The sequence below is a fragment of the Mya arenaria genome, chromosome 7 (genome assembly GCF_026914265.1).
Source record: "Mya arenaria isolate MELC-2E11 chromosome 7, ASM2691426v1".
NCBI lineage: Eukaryota > Metazoa > Mollusca > Bivalvia > Myida > Myidae > Mya > Mya arenaria.
Genome location: NC_069128.1, coordinates 40,903,063 through 40,924,522, shown reverse-complemented (window position 1 = coordinate 40,924,522; position 21,460 = coordinate 40,903,063). Strand labels below are relative to the sequence as shown.

At 33.7% G+C, this 21,460-nt stretch overlaps 1 long non-coding RNA gene across 1 annotated transcript; it reads right to left on the bottom strand.

Annotated features, from left to right (window-relative positions):
* Positions 1–2,390: 2,390 nt before the first annotated feature.
* LOC128241485 (uncharacterized) lies at positions 2,391–5,579 on the bottom strand. The gene is made up of 4 exons (XR_008262372.1): positions 5,287–5,579; positions 4,685–4,841; positions 4,311–4,442; positions 2,391–3,864 (listed from the first exon to the last, which is right to left on the bottom strand). It is a non-coding gene; the product is annotated as an uncharacterized LOC128241485 (long non-coding RNA).
* Positions 5,580–21,460: the final 15,881 nt, after the last annotated feature.

Here is a 21,460-nt window from a genome sequence, read left to right as displayed (position 1 = left end):
TTTTCAAAACATTCGCTTCGAAGGTAAAGCGTGATTTCTATCGATAAATATCTTAAAATGTAGGTCAACATAACTGCAAATCCTAAAGATGCGCGTGCGCCGTCTAACGTCATTCCCCCTTGTGCTTCATTTTCATCTTCAAACGTATAAACATTGAAAAGCATTTTTTAGAAAAAAATATTTAACAAAACAAGATGAAACCTCGCAAGTGTGACCATGGCAAGCCTCTGTATTGATCTAGATCATCGAATAATCGATCACGGTAAACAAACGCGTGTTTTAGCCGGTGTTCGGGATTTGTGCCCTTTTCGGAAATGTACCGTCAACCAGTACATCATCTGTCATACGATTCTGTTTGTGAGAGTTTTAGCTAATAATTCCTTTATACGGGTTAAGAGTGATTATTTGACTGGGCCAGTGTCTCTGATATTATACATACTTCGTATCAATAATCAGGTTCTATCAAAACGAAATAATTTAATGTTTGGAGGATACATTTAACATCCAGACAATATATAGAAGGCAAATTACAATAACACAATTTGGACAACAGGGGTGAGTCAATAGGTAAAATAAAGATATCAGCATAACGGTAACGTTTATATACATGTTTAAACATTCAGCACCCAATCAAAGAGAAAGTTTGTTTCGTAAGATTCTATCCAGTTTGTGTGCGTTATTTCTTTTTGAGGTCCTTAAATAACGAGAGTAAATGATCAAGTTCATTTCTTGCTCTTAAACATGATCCTTTTCAACATTTCTTTTCTATAGCAATATAACATATGACACAATGTGATTTCAAAATGGTAAACGAATACTATTTAACATGTAATACAGCAGTTCATTTTTCTAAACAACTAACAGTAGGTAAAATACACTTATGCTTGGAAAAAGGGTGGCAGAGACGCTTGACTAAGTTTACGAGTTGCCATCAATGATTAAATACACTCATTATAATGGCCTAGAAAAGTGCCATGTATTATTTGTGATCCGTGAGTTAAGGTACAATCGTAGGTATTTATATTGAATACATTGAGGCCTCAATAGGACCAAAAAGGTTATTTACTGTTATCGAATAAGAACATTGCAGAATCGGTGTAATTGTATCATGACTAATGAAGAAGTCCAAAATTGTAATAAAACCAAATATCGTAACGTTGTTAGGTGTTCACCCAGTATTAGAAGGGGCATTGAATTATTTGCCTAAGAAAGGGCACATAAGAGCGAGTCATTTTTTATCATTTACCTAAAACGGCACCCTGGTTGAATCATAATATTAGTTATGAAGTGATATAAATATTTGATTGTCAAGGAATCTGATTTTATAATTAAACGCATATATATATATAAAATTAGGAATGTAAGTGTTTTTTTAAATTGTCTATAAAAGCCAAAATTGCTTGTAAGACAAAATAAAAATAAAAAAAAACTTATTGCTTTTCCTGGATGGAATTTTCAAAAATAAAACGTTTCCTGTTGGCGGAAGCAAACGTGTACTTGTATTCAATCTCTTTTTTATTGTGACATTGTTGTTTTACTTAACATATCGAAAATGAATTAAAAGCAAAATAATAATGCCAGTTTTGCATCACCATGGAACACCAATCAGGCCACGCCCCAACTCCTCATCAATTACCCAAAAAGTTAAATTATTCCTACGTTTATTCATAATAACTGTAACTAGAACTGAACCACAATTAGTATTGTCAAGGAAACTAATCGTTTAGAGACTATAGAATAACGGAACATATAATAATTTGTTAGGGCAAACTATTCGATTTGGTTTTGTCGTGTTTCCGTACGTTAATGACAACGATGAGGAGGTTAACATGAAAAGCCTGGAGAGACTAATGTGGCATTTGCCGCAAATATTTAAAACAATATTCAAACAAATGCTAAACCTCTATGGTCATGCTTGTGAAGGGTAGATAGAATAGGAGTTGCCTTAGAAAATGAGCCTAATGTCTCCACTGTACAGGAAAATACTTGTGCAAACAGGTAGGATGAATTAAATGAAATCAATTCTGAATTAAGCATGATACAAGTGTAATTACTGATGAAAGAAAACACAATGTAACCGACCGTACCGAGTGGATCTGAATATGTGTCAATGCCTGTAAAAAGGGGTACAAAGGTGCAAAAATGACATTTGCTCTTTTTGGTAGTTATTTATAGAGTACATCATTAGAAACAATTTGGCGAAAATTTGAGGTCAAAATCTTAAGTACTTTTGTTGTTTTGACGATTTAAAAAAGCACAGGAGTCGATCAATTTATCGATGAAAGTGTCAAAAAGTGGCATATTTTTTAGATAAAGAAATGAAACAACACAAGTTTTTTTTTATGTCTTTATATAATTTGTAGTTATATATCTTACACAAAATAACATATTATTGAACTGGAGACAAAATTCTTGTAAAATTATGATTGAAGTTTTAAATGGCAATCAAAATGTTACCATGACAACCACAATACGATGTAATTAAATATTAAACGTAAAAGGGATCACACACGCCGCTCTTAAATAGTACTCAAATAACCTAAGCATTGGCAGACACTTTACAAATATATTTAAAAAAAAAATATTCAAAATGTTTAAGACTTTTGTTGCTATGGTGATTTAAGTCCAAGGGAAGTCAGTGTACAAAATATATTCTATTATCGAAATATGAAGAAAATGTACATCCATAAATAGGTATTTTCATGTATCTATGCATTTTGTAGCTATGCTTATTATACACATGATAATTTCACTAATGGACAATCCTGTAATAAAAAACAATAAATGTAACAAATATACACAGAAACATTGCCATGGCAACAAAAATACAAAGTAGTGTATTTATTGTCTCTGTACATGTGTTTGAATCATTATTTCTTAAAATATTATAAGTTTACATAATGCAATATTGTATTTATATGTATAAAACATATTACTACACTAAGAAACAAGTTGTAAACATGGCAACCACAAGTATCAATTTTCAATACATTACATGTACAAATCAATTCTGGAAGAAAACCTAAAGACAATATAAATTGATGATATTAGCATAACAAAATATCACTGCATCATTTGTTAATTGTCAATGTTACTGTAATTTGATGAAAAAATGATATTTATAGGGTTCTAGCAAGAGTTATGGAAGGTTTCTGCACCCTGTTCTTTTTTGGAAGCACCCGTCATGAAGAGTAAGATTGGCAACCTCCTGCCTTCATAGAATTAAAAGCTTAAGACAGTCAAATATTGATTTTGTTTTGATAACAACTTTATATTCACAAGATTATAAATACACACAGGCTTTAAATATTTGGCACTTGGAACCTAATACTACTTCAATTAAACATTATACAATATTCCTAACATTTTCTGTAACATTCAAAATGTTAAAAATTTTCACACCTAAATGAAGGGTGTCCTATTGACACATGGAAACCTGTATCTTTTCTGTGGCTCCCTGTCTTTCTTTAACCTGGCTAAACCTCTAAGAGGTTTGTTTATATAGTAACAGTAAATGTCAGCTTCTAATTCCTACAGATTTCTTATACTGAGAAATAATGTTATTACTAATTTCTGAATGTCAAACACTAGTCCAAACAAACAGCTCTAAAAGTTAATTAACAGGTTGTACAGTTTGTTCAATGCTTTGGTTGAGACTGTCTATGGCACTCTGTCTTTTTCAATATCTAATCTGCTGTATTCTCTGATCTTGTCATATGTAATACCACTGCCATTCAAGATCCATCCCCTTGATGCAGATTTTGGAAAGGAGTTCAGGGTACACAACTGCTCTGGTGTTCATCAAGGTAAACTAGACCCTCACCGATGCAGTAAACCTGCACTGCACAAAGCCAGGCATGTTTGCTGAAAGTATGGATTGATAGAAATTATGTCTAGTTCAGTCATATTTTGACATCACAAAAAACACACACCAAAAAACAAGCTTATATAGAGATCAAGATATCATGCCAGTGTTTTGACAATGGGAGGAGTTACTTGGCTAGTTAAAACTGTGTTTATTTTTGTTTAACATTGTTGAAAATTTAAAATGTAATATAAAAATAACATACTTATGAAATTTCACATATACATTCTTCCTCTGGCAACAGGTATGCAAAGATGTATTTTATCAATTTCAACAGTTATTGAGTTATGGTCAAGGTTATTTGTTTACATGTAATTGACAACAATTAAAAGGCTAACGCTGAGATGAATACTCTTAAAAATCTAGTGCTCAATTCTGTTAGGTAAGTATTTTCAAAATTAAAGCATTTTACTTTAGGGCTTAATGTGAAAAATTTATTATCTACCTGCTAAGACAAAGTGCCAATTTCGGCTTTTCTTCTCCAAGCCATGGTACTTGAAGTAGTGATCATCATGCTCACAACAGTGTCTGCTCCCTTTTAATTCAGTCTCATCGAAGAAATAAACTGCTTGTTGTCCTGCAACATTTGATACAATCTTTATTTTATACATGCTATTTTGTTTATCTAAAATATTGCATGATTTCAAAATAAAATATGGAAACCATTTAATTATTCGGTATTACACAGTATGTCTTCTGATTACTTATAACAAGGTTGTCATGTGTGCAACCAAAAATCTTCTCCTTGCTTGGAAAAAGCTGTCAATTAACAACTGTTTATTAATTTGTGAACTTAAGTTATAAATAACTAAAATATACCCGAGTGCTCTGCACATACTCCAAACTACGATGACACCGCATTTCCATCAAGTTTTGAACAATATTGGACCAATCGGTTGGGCATGATTGGGGAAGAAGACTGGCAGGCAATGTCCCAACTGTAATGGAGGGGGCCGGGCAGGTAACATGATTTGTCCTGAAATAAGATAGCAATATGATGTTATGTAGTGCAGTGTGATCTCTTGTCAATTCATTATTGTTGTTATCAAAACTCATAAACAGATTTCAATTATCTACAATGTTATCGTGGACAGGTTGAGTTTTTCTAGTAAATGAAGGTCATTCATAAGTTACACAAATCCTTATTAAAATGTCATCAGTGTCGTTGACATGTACATCAGGAACACTTTACTCCCATGACTACAAAAACATATGAATCGGTATGATGAGAAATCTATATAATTATACAAGTTCATTCATTATTATGGACAATGTGGTATGGAAATTAAATAAAAACGCCAGTTCAAGCCATTTGTTTACTTCCGGGTTTATGACAATTGACAAATATATTCGCCTTTTTCAATATCATTTTAACATAATAAAATTTAATATTAAATTTATACAACTGCAATGATATTTACCTGTCAAAACTCGACAGAAGCATCCTCGAAAAGCAGCAAATGAAGACAAAAAACGTAAATGTTTGAAAATTTCTTGTTTGTCAATTACTAACCGGAAATTACGTATATGCATAAGGGAGATAACCTTGTTGTTATTATACTCGTCGCTATCGGTAACATCGTTGTCGGAGAATATGTATATTTTATGGATGCAATTTAAACAATTGTTGTACGTTAAAATTTAGAAATCTAACAAAGTAATGGTGACTTATACCAATTAAAGTCAGTGATATAAATCAACAAAACTTTAAACACGTTTTTCTCGAAATTGAAATTGCCGACTTTGTACCCCTTTCTACAGGCGTCGTCACATATACTTAAACCTAAAATTAAGAAAAGCATAACAATTAATTTGCCACATGTAGAAAATTGCTTTACCAACTATACTTGAAATCACCGGTTGGCAGGATGCAGTGAACGAAATACATATTGGCCACAATCAAACACATTTAAACAACGTTGATAAATTTTGGAGATGGAGTTTAAAACTTTTCAAAGGTTCGCGTAAGAGATCAATGACATATAGTAGTTTTAAGAATTATAATCCTAATTTGTTTTGAACCCCAGCGACGTTCATGTGTAGAAATATCTCCCTATCATTGCTCAAGACACTGTTTGTCTTTTACCCTTGAAAGTCGATAATTATAAACATTCAATTTACTCTTCAGAAGAATCAGCTCCTCCTCAAACACTTCTGAAAATATATCAACGTTATCTATGCAAATAATGTCAGACAACTACTAAGATACATTCCGCCCCGATACCGTTTGTAAGATACCTATTGATATCTGCAAATGAATCTTTTGTATCTATTTTATTTGCTTTATAGTCCTTAAATTAGTGATGGTGATATTCACAATCAGCATGTGAAGCTATTTCCTTATTGATCAGTCCACTCCATAAAGGCTCTTTAATTCATGGAAAAGACCACACCAAAAGAGGCTATATAATTCATCAAGCAGTCAATTCAAAATAGAGTCTATCATTCATGAAGCAGTCCGATCCAACAGAGTCTCTATAATCCATGGTTTCAGTCCACTCCAAAAAGCGCTCTATAATTCATTAAACAGTCCACTCAAAAAGAGGCTGTTTCATTCATGAAACTGTCCACTCAAAAAGAAGCCCAGTCATTCATGATACAGCCCACTCTTAAAGATACTTCATCCTTGATGATACAGCCCACTCTTAAGGAGGCCATTTTATTCATGATATAGCCCACTCTTAAAGAGGCATGAAATGTGTTTGCAGTTTGTTTAGCTCAAAGCGCACTTTCTTTATGCAAATACGTCACAAAATAATACAGCATATGCACTTTGATTTTAACATGCATATTTTGTTCTTTTTTCGCAGAAAACGCACATACGTTTCCAGTGATGTACGATGTAAAAATAGAGTTTGTATATGTTTATGAAACCAAAATCAGGATACAGAATGTATAAGCTTCCATAATCAAATGTACATGATAACACCAATATATAAAACATTAGTGTAATTAATCATACCGCTTTAAAAAAGAAAAACAATGTTCGTTACATATTCCTATGCTTAATTGCATGAACGTATAAACTGTTCCTTCAATATGCAGTTGATTTAGAACTAAAGTAGGTTTTATGAATCAACATGTAGATTGTTTTTATCGTCATAAATTTGGCCATTATTCAAACACTGATATTATCAGTAATATATGTATAGAAATGACAATAACGTGATAACAATGTGGTGGTTTATTGACATGATAGTACTCCTGGTTTAATAACGTTTAAATGCATTTATTCTGACCTCTAAGCTTAATATTCAATATGGCATCAAAGCAGATTCAGTGTGAAATGTGCTGTAATGAAAATGCAGTTGGTTATTGCAAAACTTGCGGAAACGTTGGAAAAACTTGTTTAGATATTCACAGGACAGGAAAAATATTTCAAACTCACACTTGTAGTACGAATAAGGAAAATAATGAACATCCAAAATCTATTCAACGGGACATAACAGAAGAGAGATGTAAGCAGCATCCGACAGAGAGAGCTATATTTCTTTGCAAAATTCATGATTCCATGATTTGTGGAAGATGCCTTCATTCGGGACATCTTCCTTGCGGACAAAAAATAGTTGACTTGCTGCAAGAAGCCGCTTCTCTTGATTTCGAAAAAGTCAACAAAATGAAGGCAGCTTTGATGGAGTTAAAAGATGAAATTTTGCTTATGAAAGATGAAGCAGAACATAGTAAGAATAGCTGCAATAATATAGCTGAGAAATGTGTGCAAGAATGTACGGAATTAGGAAATAAGATTAAACAACGTGTAGATGAATTGACAAGTGACATTATACACGGAATAACAAAGGCACATGACACAAACGTGAGCACCCATTCCAGTCTAGTTCAGACGTGTAAGGAGAAAACCAAGTGGTGTGACAATGAAGAAAATAACATTGATGATTTCGTTGACAATAATATGGCTGGGCACTTGTACCTAATGCACAGACATTTTGAAAAAAAGGTTTTGGATGCCAGATCCCAACTCAAAGAAATGAAACACAAACATATTTTTAAAGGGTTTGAATTCAAAGAAAACAGAGTTATACTACAAATCCTGTTTGAAGATTTGGAGGAAGTTTGTGAACATCAAGAAGAAGTTACTGGAAGTGATGATGGAAACTCCAACGATGCTGTGACATCAACTACAAAAATATACAAGGTATCGTGTATGATGTCAGTTGCTTAAGTGTTATTAACTGTAATATGTTTTACCAACCGCATGTCGCTTTTCATCAAAACTGCAAGTTGACCATCAACAAGAGTGGTGATTGTAACATCAATGAAGTATTTTCTAAGTTTTTAAATAGCAATTAGTCTGCAATTAATGCTTTATGCATAGCATTCAACTATGATAACTAGTCTGGAATGTCGAATTATATACAACTTCATAGCCTTATTTATAATAATATCATATATTTACCAAATATGTTGTTTTTGGAAAAAAAAACTGCCAAACCATACATCATATTTAGGGGCCCAAGTACTGTTTTATGTTTATATGTTTAATTTCAGACTCGGCGGGAGCTCACTGCACTGTTGAATCAACTCAAACAAGACTTAGATCAATCGGAAAAGGTTTGTAAAAATTATACACGGCATTGTACTAAAACATATTTTCTTAAACACACAGTTACAATGCATTAGTAGTGTATTCCTAATTTGTGATAGGAAACAGTATATCAATGCATACACGCATGAACACATGTTTTATTTTTTTTAGATATACGCGTGCGTTGATCATTTGGTTCAGTTATGTAAATCATGTTATTTAGTTGGTTATTGGGTATTATACTATTGTCCAACACCTTAATCCGCTTAACTAAAATGTCATATAAAGGGCATTACTGCGTTTATTTTTTAAAAGAACACTTCATGTTGTTAACTGAGCCCAAACTACATTTATTTTTTTCTTAAATATGATGAAGTTTTATATAATTAGTAATGGTCAAATACAATGTATGTAATAAAACAATAAGCGAATATTTATACGTGTTTCTAAAAGTCATTTATGTAAGTTTGTCTGTGTAAGTGTTTTTTTTTTATTCTTCAAATATTATCATTATTAAAAGCATCATTGCCATATGCTTGCAATTTTGCCTCTGGCGTCTCAGACAAGTAAGGTATTCCAAAACGAGTTGAAACAGAGATTGGAAGAATACTCAACAGTAAAAGCAATTTTGTAAAAAAACAAAACATAAAGTAAATAAATATAAACGTTTAATCCTTGGTGAAATAATAAGCTATTGGCCATTAAACTATAATATGTGATCTTGTTGCCAAAGTATTTTTGTATAAAGTAGCACACGCCGCTTAATTGAGATTCTTATTCGTTGTACCACTTGTAGTTGGTTGTGTGGCACACTGTTGAGGAGAATCAATCAAAGAAAATTATTTAAAACAAGAAACTAATGAAAGCCTAGAACATACATTACATTATTGCCATAACCGCAATTTTAGTTTACACTTGTAACATAGTATTGGCTAGATGAAGATGCATATATAGGATGTTATACTTTTATAATCATATTATTTGTCCATGACCTGTTTTCATTATAAAAACAACTATTTAACGACCTCTTTTCTCCCGGATTAAACTATTATCATTTCTACCTAATCTTATTTTAGAATAAAAGACGTGGAAAAGTGCTCGTCTTTATAGGTTAATGAAACTGATCTCTGGTCTTTAGCTTTATTTGTATATTATATGATGATAGTAAACGTTGTTGATTCTTAATAGTTAATTTAGCTTATTGTGCAAATGTTAACAGGCAAGGACTGCGCTGTGTGATGAGCTGAAACAAGTGAAACAAGACCAAGATAATTCAGAAAAGGTGAGACCAGTTAAATAAAGATGATTATGATTCTTATCATAGACATACACAGCTATAGCACGTATAGTCAACCGTGTACAGTAGTCCTTGCAATGAAACGAATTTATTGGATAAATAATGTTAAGTCAAATTATTTACATTTTCAATAAAAGCATTGCCGTTATTCTATGTGTATTGACAAAATATCCCAAACAAGCAACTAGATATTCCGCCTTTATACTTTCAGAAAAGGAAAATATTCGAACAAGAATTACGGAAAACGAAAAAGGACATAGAGGGCTCTGAAAAAGTACGATAATCATGTTTACACAACCTTTACACCGCTTAATAAAATATTTGACAAATAAAATTATTGACGTCGCTTTATGACGCTCAAGAACTTGTCAATGAGTAAATCGGACAATATTAACTAAATCCAACAGATTCCAACGTCTATTTAATCCGATAGAATACTTTGGTAAACGTTACTTAAAACTATCCTTCGAACACATACTCAGACAAATAAAGAACTATGTGATGAGATGAAACATGTAATTCATGATAAATAAATCATAATTTGGAAAAAAGAGACTCTCTCAAACATATTTTATGATTCGTATCGTACATATATACAGGGACAGTATTTACAATAGTCCTGGCAAAACCAAATGTGTGTATATGCGTGCGAATGTATTATTCAGTTTAGTCATCCAGTTGTTAGTTGGTCTGTGTTAGTGTATTACTTAAAAATCTGCACTTATTCTGCATGCAAATCAATATAATGAGCGCTATTACCATATTCTTCCTATTTTGTCTTGTATGCCTTAGAGAAAAAAGTCATTCGAAAACGAGATGCAACAAATTGGGTTTGAATAATAATCAAAAAGAAAAACAATGCTTTATGACAACTTAATGCACATCAGAACACATGTTTATCCTGTGAAATAATTTCGTAACAATGGTGTAAACAATCTTGCTCCGAAGTATATTTGTATACAGTAGTACTAGCAAGCCTGTTTATTTTCGAATCCATTGTCCCACTTGTAATTAAGTATGTGGTATTATGAAAAGTCAATAAATGAAAAAAGTTGATCAAATAAACTACCGTAGCCTGTAATATTCACTGAATTGTTGCATTTGCTGCAATGCACTGAACACTTCTAATCTAGTTTATCAAAATATGTTCTTGTATCAATGCGATAAGGAGTGATTGTTCCGAAAGGGCCACAACAAACGATGAAATTACGCGTCTACGTTCTAAAATGATTTTAATATTAACTAAATAAAGATATTTTACGTCAAAAACTGTATATAATATGTTCTACTTAACCTGTGCATTTTTCATCATCATTGTGCAAATTATATTTATAATGTCGCTATTTCCAATCATTACATAGGTTAATATTATTAACCTGAATTCAACGTTTCAAATTAAGCAGCATCTATTTTACTCTCGGCCCGTGTTCACAATACAAATTTATCAACGCGGAAAGTTGCTCGTTTTAATTTGTTCCTGAAACTGATGTCTGGTCTTAAGCTTTATGTGTATATAATTTGATGATAGTAATCGTAATTGATAAATTAAATTAATATAGCAAAATACTTCCAATGTTTCCAGACAAGGAAAGCACTGTGTGATGAGCTGCAAAAAGTGAAACAAGATATTGATAATTCAGAAAAGGTGAGACCAGTTACACATACATATATATATACACGTATAGCATATATAGAAAACCGTGTACAATAATATGCTAATATGCTTTTTTTTCTTTTCTCAATCCTGTCGAGATTTATTTTGTTTTGTGCATACATCACTTATTTATCTTTCATGGATTGTTACCTCAGGAAATCCTTTATAATCATTAATTATGGTCTTACCTTGTTTATCATTGAAATGTTCTTTTGAAATAGATATTGTATCAACCAACCTTGTTCATGAGTCCTTGCCATAAAACGAATGTATAAGGATACCTTCAAGTCAGTCAAATTTTGTTCATCTTCGATAAAAGTATTGCCGTTATTCTAGTGTACTGACAATATAGTTCAAACCACTACCAACATGTTTCGCCTTTATGCTTTTAGAAAAGGAAGAGTCTCGAACAAGAATTATTGAAAGCAAAACAGGACATGGAAGAGGCTAAAAAGGTAAGGTAAACAATGTAATAAACATAGGTATAGATCAAATATTTGACAAATAAATGCAAGTTATTTATGAAGCTAAAGAATCCGAGTAGAGCTCGGACAATATGACCATAGTCGAACATATTCCAATGCTTATTTTAAGTCGTATAGAAAATAACAGTAAACGTGTGTTAAAACAATCAGACATGCAAGAATATTCAAACACGTGTTAGGACAGGAAATGAAGTATGGGATGAGAAACACGTAAAACGGGATCAAGATCATAGTTTTGGCAACTGATACTTATATGTTTATATTTGTGTAACAACTACTTTCTACTGACGTAACAGTATGTGAATTGTCGTTTCATTTGAATAACTGACTATGGAATAAGATTCGACTAGTGAAACAAAACCTCGATAATCATGAAATAAAAGACATGTGACAAACATGTTCATGACCTACTGGAACCCTTTACTGTATGAATATCAATCTGCATTTGGAATGTTTCAAATTATTTGCTTATTATTTATTACCAATTGAATTATCTTGTCGATATGTTAACAAATAGCTTATTTTATTAAGTCTTTTTAATAAAGTTTTGTTTCGCGCGATCAGAGCGCAACGCATTGTGGAATATATGCTGATGACTACTGTACATCTCCAATATCGATGTTTTCCATCTTTCAAATAAGATGTTTACCAAAGTAAAAAAAAGGCAAAAGGCCGTGACTGAGCACTTCGTTCAGTATGAAAACATACCAAATTTGATTATTAGACTATGCTATCAAGTTTGAAAGAATTGGTTGACAGCTAGCTCACTAGTCATTTATAATAAACTAAAGATGCAGTTTCAGTGTTTTAAAACTAAACCAATACACATTTTTAACGCAACTGCATATTTGTACATACTTTTTAATACATGGCTTCTTTCAATATTGGAAACAAAGTGTACTAAGAATTGTATTAAAGTCTGTGACATTTGTACGCAAGTTTTGAACTGCAGTTGACTCAGTAAAATATGCCCTTTAAATATTGCGAAAATGATTTATGGTTCCGAAACCTTCCCAGCAAACGATACAAAGTATGCATCTCCGTCCTAGTCCTACTGTATTGACATCGCATTTTGTTGTTGTACCATGGAGGGTAACGTTATCAAAATGGACCAGCAAAAATTAATCGGGTAAATTAGAATTGTATAATAAGTTTGATTAAAAAACAACATTTATATTCAAATTTGTGTATAGACTATTTGAAGAAAGCAAGAAACATCAAGTTGAAACAACGTATGTCTTATATCTATATTGCAAAGTTTTAGACACATCTAATATGTATATTTCAGTTTCAGAGGATGTTTTGCTGATTTAAAATAATCTGTATTTTATCAAATGGGTTAACATAGCAAAGAAATGAAAACTTATAAATATAAAAATACAAATGATAAAATATTCAAATTGCACGTAACCAAACTATGCATTAAGTAAGTTGTATCATTATCCGATTACGTCAAAGTAATGTAATTTACCTTAAAATTGAAAAAAAATATGAAAATAACAGTATAAAAATGATGATTCTAATTATATATATATTATATATATGAACTTATCTCTAGCGAAAGGAAATATATGAAAATCATAAGTATATAAAGCAGTATGGTATTTTATGCCTAAAGAAAGTCTGGTATGAACATAGGCGTGATAGAAAGCTCACTGCAGAAACATTAATATTATTATACGTGTTTGTGTTATTGTAGAAACGTTCTGGGTTCGACCCATCCCCTTACCCAGCGGGAGCAACGTTATAGTAAATGCACTGCTTTTTCTGTTCCTATCGGGATACTTGCGTGAAAGAGGAGAACAGCAGTACAATCTAATATTAACAAGTTTGCGCTACTTTCAAAGTCACCTTTATATAAAAAATAAACCAAACAACACCGACAACTCATGTTGAAGAGTGCGTGGTTCGTGTACTCATAAAAATGTATTTGAATTTGGGGATACTGTCAATGTTTAAGATATTTTTAAAATAGGTTTAACTGCGTACGTGCAGTTTCAAAACCAGTCATCGACATCTTGTATACTCAATACTGAACAATAAACAATATATAAACCATTTTCACTGTGTTGATTTTTGCCAACATTTCCGTGTCAAACCTGCTGCTTCTCTTAGATAATCTGACTTAATCATTGATAGTGCGAATCCTGTTTCTGGACTACAGCTTTCTTGTTCAGACCTCGTCGTTGCTCTATACATCGATTTTACGCATACGTCGTTGATGAACTTAACACCACTACCATACATACATCGTTGTTTAGCTACACATTTCTCGTACATACATCGTTGTTGAACTATTCCATTCTCGAACAAACTTTGTCGTACAGAAATCTTTCTTGAACTACACCATTCCCGTGCATACCTCGTTGTTGGACTGTACACTACTCTTGTACCGACCTCGTTGTTGGGCAAATCCACTCTCGTACCGACCTTATTTTTGGTCAACACCACTCTCGTACATACCTCGGTGTTGGACTACACCACTCCCGAACAGGCCTCGTTGTTGGTATTCACCACTGTCGTACATACCTCGTTGTTGAACTAAACCACTCTCGTAAAGACCTCGTTGTTGGATTTTACAACGCTCATGTGCATTACTCGTTGTTCGAACTCATTGGACTATACAAAACTCTCTTACATATATTGTTGTTGGACAATACACCACTGTCGTATAGCCCTCGTAGTTGGACTGCAAAACTCTCGTACATACCTTGTCGTTGGACTTTAAAACACTTTCGTACATATCATGTTGTTGATATCCACCACTCTCGTACATACCTTGTTGTAGGACTATTCACCTATTTCGTACATATCTCGTTGTTGCACTATACACCACTCTCATACAGACCTCGTTGTTGGACTACAACACTCTTGAACATACCTTGTTGTATGACTATACACCCATTTCGTATATATCTCGTTGTTGATATCAACCACTCATGTGCATACCTTGTTGTTAGGATACACCACTCCCGTACAGGCCTCGTTGTTGAACTACACAACACTCGTACATACCTTGTTGTTAGGATACACCACTCCCGTACAGGCCTCGTTGTTGAACTACACAACACTCGTACATACCTTGTTGTTAGGATACACTACTCTCATATATAACTCGTAGTTTGGCTACACCACACTCGTACAGAACATGGTAATGAACTAAATCATTAGCGCACATACCTCCTTGTTGGGCTACACCACTCTCGTACATGCCTCGTTTTTGGACTATACAACAATTTAATAGAAACCTCGTCTTTGATCAAATATACTCTTGTAAAGACCTCATCACTACACCACTATCGTTCATTCATCATTGATTGGAATATACACCACTCTCGTACAGACCTCTATGATGAGCTACACCACTCTCGTACATACCTCGTAATTGGAATATACACCACTCTCGTACAGACCTCGTTGTTGGGCTTTACACCACTATCGTACATACCTCGTTGTTGGACTATACACCACTCTTGTACATACATCATTGATGTACTACACCACTTTCGTACACACCTCGTAGTTGGACTATACACCACTCTCGTACTGACCTTGTTGTTGGGTTACAACACTTCCGTACATACCTCTTTGTTCGGATACACCAGGCTCTTACATACCTGGTTTTTGGATTACATCACTCTCTTACATATCTCGTTGTTGGACTGTACACTACTCTTGTACGGACCTCGTTGATGGGCAAATCCACTCTCGTACCGACCTTATTGTTGGGCCACATCACTGTCGTACCGACCTCGTTGTTGGACCACATCACTCTCGTACATAACTCGTTGCTGGATTAAACATCATCACCATGATCTAAATGATGAACTATACACCGCTTTCGTACAGACCTCGTTGTTGGACCTTACACTTCTCTCGTGCATTTCTCGTTGTTGAACTGTACACTGCACTCGTTCAGAAGTCGTTGTTGAAGTAAACACCACTGTCGCAAAGACCACTTTGTTGAACTATACACCACTGTCGTACAGACCTCGTTGTTGGACTATTCTGCTTTCCTATGGTCTATATATTGTTAATTGTTCAGTAATTAATTGTCGGACACGCCATTCCAGTACAAACCTTGTTTTTGGATTACACAACTCTTGTTCATACCTTGTTCACTGTTGGGCCACAACTCTCTCGTGCCAATCTTGTTGTGTGGCAACACTACTCTCGTACCGACCGCAATGTTTGGCCACACCACTCTCGTTCTAACCTCGTTGTTGGACTTTACATCATAATCATACAGACCTAGTTGATGGATTATACACTTATCTCGTGCATTGCTCATTGTTGGACTGTACACTGCACTCGTACAGAATTCGTCGTTGAACTATGCACAACTATCGAACAGACCTCGTTGTTGGATTATACACTTATCTCGTGCATTGCTCATTGTTGGACTGTACACTGCACATGTACAGAATTCGTCGTTGAACTATGCACAACTCTCGTACAGACCTCGTTGTTGGACTATACACTTATCTCGTGCATTGCTCATTGTTGGACTGTACACTGCACTCGTACAGAATTCGTCGATGAACTATGCACAACTATCGTACAGACCTCGTTGTTGGACTATACTGCTTTCTCGTTGTCGGTCAACACCACTCTCGAACATACTTTGGTGTTGAACTACACCACTCTCATGCATACATCGTTGTTGGACTACACAAACCTCGTACATACCTTGTAGTTTGAAATACACCACTATCGTACATAACTTGTTGTTAGAATATACACCACTCTCGTACATATCTTGTTCTTGTATTATACAACACTCTCGTACATACCTTGTTGACGGACTTTACACCACTGTCGTACAGACCTCGTTGTTGAACTACACAATTATATTGTACCGACCTCGTTGTTGGACACCTCACCACTGTCGTACAGACCTCGTTGTTGAACTATACACTTATATTGTACCGACCTCGTTGTTGGACACCTCACCACTGTCGTACAGACCTCGTTGTTGAACTATACACTTATCTTGTACCGACCTCGTTGTTGGACACCTCACCACTGTCGTACAGACCTCGTTGTTGAACTATACACTTATCGCGTACCGACCACTCTCGTATATATTCGATGTTTCAACATTTTATTGATTACAAATGGTTGATAATGCTGAAGCATTTAATCATCTCGTGATGAAAGAGATATCATTGACCCGTTGGTACTTTAAAATTCGGAATAAATGTTGAACAAAGCCATTGCTAGGTTCATTGTAACGTTGAAGCTTCTTAAAGATCGCTTACATTTCCTTACATACATTCTTCTACATAAATTATTTCATTTATTGAAACAAACACCTTCATTATTTTTCTGCAAGAATGACATAATCGTATTATCAATGTTCTTGTCTAAAACCGCTAGGCCGCGACCCTTAAAATTGTTATGTGTCATCATGTGTCCTTTACTAGGTTCGTTCAAATTAAACCCATGGGTTCTAGCCCAAACCCATTTGACTGACTTTCATGTTTTCGAGCTACAACAATGACGTTTGGAATATGTGTATAGTTTATAAGCCATATATAAATGTTGTTCATTAACTCAAACTATTTTTTTTTGAAACAATGCATGCTATTATAATTAAACTTAGTTCTAAGTAAACTGCAGCTTTAAAGTTCAAACAATATAGTTGGCAGTAAAGAATTATTTCACAATATCGTCGAATGATGTTGCTTTCTATCATTGAACTATGTTTCTACCCCAGACATACTATTTGTGTAAGGAAAATAGCTATTCAGGTTTGAACTGTTTCAATAACCAATCTCTTCATGTTACAAAATCCAAATCGTTTCCATCGAGGCCTACCTTGATGACATGGCTAATGTTGCGTAATGATCTGTTTAGGTATGACTGTGTTAGACTTTATACACCACATTCTGTTGTTTATAAACTAAACCATATATGATGAGTTCTTGTCATTGATATATTGTCTGTTTTAAGGAAAGAGCAGAAGTCAAGGCACAGTGTTCACAAATCAAAGACAGAATCAACTGTAAGTTGTCTTTCATAACTGAATATTGTAAAGGTACCAAATATGAATAAATTGACAACGCATTTTAAAATATCCAGAGTAACTAATACAAAATGATAGTAGTTATTACATTGGTATGTAGTAAGCATTGCTTGAATTACTGTGACTCGTTTTGAATATTTAGTTTAATGTTAACTAATATATTTTGTTCTGTATGCGACTGATATAATCAATGCTTAAAGTTATAAGAGATGCAGTGCATCAAACCGCCAGAAACAATTTGTTTAAATAATCATTGTGTTGCTACTATCAAACCATTTCCGTAAAACAAATCCGTTTTAAAATCCGTTATGGAGCTACCATTTCCCAATGTAATTTTGTTTCTCAGGGACTCAACCAATGGGAACTGTTAATGCCACGGTCGGCCGCGATATCATTCACTTAATATTCAGATTCCCGGATGGCGTTCAGACGGTAATCATTTTGTGTAAATATCTTATTTATAATCACGTGTTTGATGCTAACAAGTATTTGCAAAAAACAATATGATACTGTTATAATGTATGACCGTATACGTATAAACATTTACATGCGGTTTGGCGAAATACTGCCCTTATCAGACTTATTCTCTACTTAAAAAATGCGATGTTTGTTTTGTATTTTTAATGGTGTTCCTTAACTCAGGAAAGTGTTACTCCGATAGAAAAAAGATCTGCCAAAGACTAGCACCAAGGCAAAAAGGCAGTCAGTGGGAACAATTCAGCTAAAATTACTGACGTTAAATCATAAGAGGCATTGTCCAAGCTTAGTTTTAAGTTATAATATTGTACAGATCAGAGTCATGTCATAACTCCACAGGTGTGCTTGTGCTAAATTTAACATTTCAACCGATGCAACTGTTTATCTGACATTACTCGTCACGGATTGTATAAGCCTTTTCCTAAGTTAAACTAAACTATCATTTAAATATGACCTACATTTCATTACCAACTCACGTTTTGTAAATGTTATAAAGTTAATGCTACGATTTGAACACACAATAATCTCTTTAAATCGTTTTTTTCTAACACATCATTTAGTAAAACGTTTTTTTTTTCAATTTCAATTGATAAAAGCAATATATCCACACATAAAACGACGTACTTAGTATTCACCTTACAGTGTAAGACTGTATTTTATATCACACGTGAAAAAAATGCTTTTCTATGAAGCTTGTGAAATAAAATACGATCCAACACTTAAATCACGAAATATCATCTGTATTCATTACAAAACTGCTCTGTGTACCGTAATGTAATGGTAATTGTCAAGCTAAAAAATGTTTGTTGTTAAAATGTATCGTTTGATTTGAAAGCATATGTCGATTATTTTAAAAATAACTTTAGACACATCATTAGAATCTATTAAATCACATCTGATGATAGCCACTAGTGGGTGTATGCGATGTTATACTGTGCTAGTAGCCTCATTACGTACTATATTATACCTTACACAAAGGTGTCCCTTATTTGTATATATATAGCTGATCGGTCCGTATTTCGATGTATTTTAATAGAAATCCAGTTGTTATGACGTCAGCAGTCCATATAGTGTTTTTGACCGGTCTGGACCTCGCCAAAAATATAACATTGACCGCTGACGTCATATAATATGGACCGCTTTTACGTCATAAAACTGGTTAGTGCAGCTTGCAATTTTCACAAAGACATGTTTTTCGCAAGTAAACATTATCAGATTTGTTTGTAAAACACATCAAAGGCGGATTAAAATGATTAAATGGTTAAAAAGTGTTCGGTATAATATAAGAAATATAACACACCACTTCGGGCCATGTGGCATTATAAGGACCGGCCAGACAGCCCCGTGTATATGGACCGAGGCGTTCGGTGGCTGACAGACCGGTCCTTATAATGTCATATGACCCTCAGTGGTGTGTAATATTTCTTAAGCTATAAATGAATAAACTGTACAATTGACATTAATCTACAGTAAAATAAAAACCAGTTTAAGGATTAACTGGTTTAATGAGAATTCAGTTGAAGCGGCATGGACAAGCCAAGTAATCGAAAAATCGTTTCACTGAATACCATTCTATAACCTCCTATAGAAAACAACAAAATCAATAATATTTCAACGATATTATTTTGGAAGACTCAGAGAAGCACTTTGGTAACCGATTAACACATTCAGCATGAACTTGCAACATGTGCGAAGTATGTCTTTATAACAACATACTTGACAAAAATGAAGCTTACATTCGTTGTCGACTGGCCGAGAAAAAACTGAGATATAACCTTTGGACAACTCAGAAACCTCTGCCCGTTTGGCATATGGATTAACGGGATTTGTCTTGTTGCACAAGTTATTGGGCCTCATTACCCATAAGCTCCTTAACAATGATATATGGAAAACATATCATTTAGATGATTTATGTATACGTACAATATCAAATTGTACAGGTGTATATTACATCGCTTGTTTGTTGCAGACAAGTGCAAAACAAATATATTATTTATATAATGATTTTTATAATAACAGACAACTATCACCATAATCATTTTCTTATAAAATTAAACAATCAATTGAATTGATGTGAACGTATCAGTTCCCCAAACCCGAATGCCATTTATTCATATGCGCACGAAATTCTCGTTTGTATGAATCACTCGTGCTTATAAAACGCCATCTGCCGGTTATTCTATTATAGACAAGGAAATTAGCTTTCTTTCAATTCGTTTTACTCAAACTTATTTCCCGGCATACCATTATAACCTCCTATACAAAACATACTTTTTCATTGTTATTATTTTGGTTTCAGAGAAGCACTTGGGAAACTGATGAAATTAAAAGAACGGGAAATCTGATGTTAATCATCAATTTAATATGATGATCTTTTTCAAATTAACCCATTGTTAATTGGTAATGACATTTTAAACTTCTATTTACAAACTTATTGCCAAAGACAAATTTAAAGAAAATTTTACACAATATCAATTTTTGCTAGATTCACTTAAACAAAACCCATGATGTTCGACATTCTGTCCTTAACTCCATTGTTGACAACATACGTCTCGACAGCAGATCTTAATCAATGATCACTATATTTCTAAATATCGTCAATATGAGTTGAGAGTGTCGTAATAAATTCATCTCACATGTTCGTATAAGATATCAATAAACAGCATAAGTATGTATAGACAATATAAATTTTGATACACTCATCCTTCATTTTAGATCGAGGAATCGTTAGTAAAACTTGACACAACCTGGAACTAGTTCTAGCTATGATAATCATCAACTGTCACGATATGTGTAATCATTGTTTTTGTGTTATAAATTAGTATCAAATACATAACATTCAAAATTTATGTACGAAAGCCAGTACAGGTGAAACCAGCAGTCACCAAAACATGCCCTTTAAGCACTTCTTATTAGTGAGAATACATATTTTGCAAAAGTAAAACCTTAAGCAGGCATAATATCCCTTCTCCCTAAACCGTAAGTTAAATCTAACTTCCTAACTGAAAGAACTACTTCCGTATTAATGAATAATACTTGTGGCCATTCACTTCTATAGTAGGTACGGGAGAAGATCCACTTTGCCCGCCAATCCTTCTGGTAAAGTGTCTT